This window comes from Nuphar pumila, chromosome 2 (genome assembly GCF_984573655.1).
Source record: "Nuphar pumila chromosome 2, dmNupPumi1.hap1.1, whole genome shotgun sequence".
In the NCBI taxonomy this organism is placed as follows: domain Eukaryota; kingdom Viridiplantae; phylum Streptophyta; class Magnoliopsida; order Nymphaeales; family Nymphaeaceae; genus Nuphar; species Nuphar pumila.
In genome coordinates, this window is record NC_143250.1 from 51,603,977 (window position 1) to 51,609,069 (window position 5,093).

Sequence of the window (5,093 nt, forward strand, 5' to 3'; positions counted from 1 at the left end):
TAACCTCCACGAACCATATTCTAACAAATAACATATGTCATACAATACATTCAAATAATTCACATCAAGTATTACAATGCAATCAAGTCATTCACATCAAGCATTGCAATGCATTCAAATAATTCAAATCATTGGCATCAAGTATTGCACTAATTCAAATCATTCGTTAATTACATAAATTATAATACATTCAGATAATTCAAATAATTCACATCAAGTATTACAATGCAATAAAGTCATTCACATCAAGCATTGCAATGCATTCAAATAATTCAAATCATTGGCATCAAGTATTGCACTAATTCAAATCATTCGTTAATTGCATAAATTATAATACATTCAGATAATTCAAATAATTCACATCAAGTATTACAATGCAATCAAGTCATTCACATCAAGCATTGCAATGCATTCAAATAATTCAAATCATTGGCATCAAGTATTGCACTAATTCAAATCATTCGTTAATTGCATAAATTATAATACATTCAGATAATTCAAATAATTCACATCAAGTATTACAATGCAATCAAGTCATTCACATGAAGCATTGCAATGCATTCAAATAATTTAAATCATTGGCATCAAGTATTGCACTAATTCAAATCATTCGTTAATTGCATAAATTATAATACATTCAGATAATTAAAATCATTCACATCAAGTATTACAATGCATTCAAATAAAATTTATGATCATTCACACCAAGTATTGCAATACAACTCACATCAAGTATTACAATGCATTTAAATAGAGGTTTGTAGTATAAGATTTTGCTCACTAGCTTGAGAATTCTTCCTCGTCACTGGTTTGATTTTCTTCTTCTTCTTCTTCTTCTTCTTCTTCTTCTTCTTCTTCTTCTTCATTGTTTGCCCATCCACTTGGTACATCATTTGGATCACATTCCTCTATGAATGTTTCATCAGCCAATGGAGATATGACATGCATATCATGCGCAACATCGTGACCATAAGCGAAGTCATAGACATCATCTGATTGATAGTAATCACTGTCTTCAGCTAACTCATCTTCCTGTAACTGATCATACTCGGGTATAGTTTGGATTTCACCTTGCAAACTGCCCACCATTCATTTCTATCTGACTTTTTTATACTCGGATATGAAGTATAATAAACTTGTTGAGCTTGCGAGGCTAATATGAATTGTTCATATGTTCCAAACCTGGATTTATGATTCACCTCCACAATGCCTGAAGCTTTGTCGAGTCTTGTTGCAGTTGGATCAAACCAATGACACTTGAATATCGTAACCCTGTTATTCATGCCTAAGTAAGTCAACTCCATTATTTCCTCTATAACACCGTAGTAATCATGTTCATTTTCACCGTAGCTGCTACCCTTGACACACACGCCACTATTTATCGTTGATTTGTTTATACCGTAGTCTTTTGTATGGAATCGATAACCATTTACGATATACCCGTTGTAGCATTGCACAACTTTGGTCGGACCATTTTCTAAATCACATATTCCTTGATCTTTAACATCATCATTGCGAACCTACGCACAAACATAAACAATGATTGTGATCACGATCAATTAAGTAACTTAGTGTTGTTTATAAGTACAAAATTTATGTTAGCTTCTTTACCAACTGTTTCAACCACTCCACAAACTTAGTTTCACGTTCTTTTTGTACTTCTGCATCAGTGAGATGTGAAACTTCATTTTGCAACTCCAGATCAAATCGTCTGCAAACCACAAATACTTATATTACTGAGCCATGTATCCACATATAGAACATAAAAGGATTTATAATTGAGTTGCATATACATATACTTACTCGATGTATGGGTCGATCGTTGAGCAATTAAACAGAATATAGATGTGTGCTCCATCTTGCTCTCGATCTGTCAATAGCCTTGATCGGCAACTACCAAATGCATGCCCAAGTGGTTGAAATATCAACAGCTTGTCAGCTACAGTTACTTGTTCTCCATCATCGTTACGGGGCGGGCATGTGTAACGTGTTGGAATATGAGGTTCGAAGTACATAGATGAGAAATTTGAAATCTCTTCTAAAGTGTACGCCTCACAAATAGAGCCTTCTACTCTTGCTTTATTACGAACCTTTTTTTTTAGGTCGAACATGCATCTGACAAGAATATACATTTCGAATTTTAAATATCTGTCACTAAAGAGACAAATATAAAAAAACATATACCTTTCAAATGGGTACATTCATCGATATTGCACAGGGCCACCAACCCTTAGTTCATATGGCAGATGTATGATCAAATGTTCCATAACATCGAAAAATGCTGGCGGAAATATCTTTTCTAACAGACAAACAGTGGTGATGACAGAGTCCTCGAGATTCTTTACATCTGATACAACGACCTCCCGTGTGCACAATGTTCTGAAAATCCGCTCAACTCAGACAATACCCCCCATATAGGTTTGTCTAACATATCATAGAATGCTAGGGGTATCAATCGTTGCATAAAGATATAACAATCATGGCTCTTCAACCCATATAACTGTCCATCGTCAATCTTTATAGCCCGAGTAATGTTAGAGACATATCCATCTGGAAATCTCAGTTGTCTCAACCATTGGCATACATGTTTTATTTGATCAGGTCTGAGAACGTACTTCGCCTTTGGTTTCAGTACTTTGTCATTATACTCTTTGAGTTCCAATTCTGGTCTTTTACATATTAATTTTAAATCCATATGGGCCTTCAGATTATCCTTCATTTTTCCTTTAATATTCATTACTGTATTGAACACATTATCAAACACATTTTTCTCTACATGCATCACATCCAAATTATGTCGTATCAATAGGGTCGGCCAATACGGTAGTTCCCAAAAAATAGATTTTTTCGTCCAATTGTGATCCTTCCCAAATCCACGGAAGGGTGTAGGACTGCGAGCATCTGTTAATACATCTGGAAAGTATCGCAATCTTCTTAGAATCTCTATGCCAGACAATCTTGAGGATGGACCTTCCGTTTCAGTTGTGCCTGCTTTAAATGCATTCTTTTGACGTCGGAACGGATGATCGCTGGGTAGAAATCGACGATGACAATCAAACCAGCAAGGCTTCCTTCTATGCCTCAATCTAAAAGCTTTAGAATCCTCCATGCAGTACGGACAAGCCAACCTCCCATGTGTGCTCCAACCAGATAACATACCATATGCAGGGAAGTCACTGATTGTCCATAGAACAGCGGCCTTCATGTTGAAATTTTGTTTTTTGTGGGCATCATACGTGGTAACACCGTCATCCCACAGTACTTTTAATTCATCAATCAATGGCCTTAGATATACATCAAGATTTTGGCCAGGTGAGGTCGGACCAGGGATCAACAGAGACAAGAAAAGATTTGGACGTTTCATACACAAGCTTGGTGGAAGGTTGTATGGAGTTACAAATACTGGCCAGCATGAGTATGGAGTTGATCTACCCCCAAATGGATTAAATCCATTTGTACATAGACCGAGTCTAACATTTCGCACTTCCATTGCGAAGTTCTGATGAGTACGATCAAAGTGCTTCCAAGCTTCAGCGTCAACAGGATGCGTGATCTTGTTTTCATCGTGTCGAACTTTATTTGCATGCCATCTCATGTGTTTAGCTGTCTTTGAAGACATATACAATCGCTGCAATCTAGGAGTGATAGGAAAGTAGCAGAGCGACTTGTATGAAACTTCCTTTGATCTCGTGCTACCATTGCCTCTTGTCTTTGGCTTGAACCGAGGATGCCCACATGACGGGCATGATATGTCGTTTTCCTGCTCGTTGAAATACAACATGCAGTGATTTGGACAAGCTTCAATCTTTTTGTAACCCATACCTAGAGCGTTGACCATAACTTTCGCACGATAGAAATTTTGTGGCAATTTCTCATCTTTAGACAACATACTCTTCACAATCATGCACAAACGGTCAAAACATGATTGACTCAAATTATACTCGGACTTCAAATTCATTAGTTGAAGAACTGCAGACAAGATAGTGTGACTCTCACAACCGTTCCAAAGTGGCTCATCAGCATCTTTAAGTAAATCATAAAATCTACTAGCTGCATCGTTTGGTGATTCTTCATCTACGGCAGTTCTTACATCACTAGAACTCAAAGCAGAACCCAGTTCTGTTCCTGCAGCATCAAATATCAAATTCGTATATGGATTATCGTGCACCACATTCACCCGTGCATCAAAATCGTTTCTAAATTCTTCTCCATGAAACGTCCAGTTCTGATAATCACTCACAAAACCCTTCCTGTATAGGTGATGTCTAATGCCATGAGGTTCTACAAATCGATTATTCTTACAAATCTTGCAGGGACACCTAATCCGACCTGTGGGATCTACTGTACTGACACTCGCCGTTGCAAATTCAATAAAACTGTCAACACCATCCATATATTCATGCGATAACTCATTGTTCACTATCCTACGGTACATCCATTTACGGTTTGCAGTCATTCTGTCGTATGATGTTACGAATAGTATCTTAACGAATTAAGAAAAAAACAATCAGAATGCTACGATGAAGAAAATATCAAATTTATCATGCAATATACTATGTCAAACAATAACAAGAATTTTGATGCATGCATTAATAACTTAATATTTTCATGTGCAAACTATTAATGACACGATACAATCATTTGAAGCATGCTTTTATTATAAAATTTCACATGGAAGTCAAAATCAAATTGAAAGTAACTACATGCAAGCATGGATACAATTACATCAAACATTGCAATACATCATAATCATTCATATCAAATAAATGGCAAACATGTACCTGCAGCAAACACACTTCAATATCTCACTAACTACTACCATGCTTAGCATGGACTCCGTACTCCAAAAATAAGAACACTTCCATATTCCTACATTAAAATCATGCTCAGCATGATCTCCGAACTCCAATAAAGCAGTCCTAGATATCAACAACTAAGTGAGTGTGTGAACAATAAAGTGTTGCATTCAATAAATTAAATAACATGTGATACGTTTGCATCACTTACTCACCACGGGTATTTACCCGATTTGCATTGTTTTTGTCATTTACTTACCACAGGTGGCCGAGCACGAGTTGGTTCCGTTGAAAAAT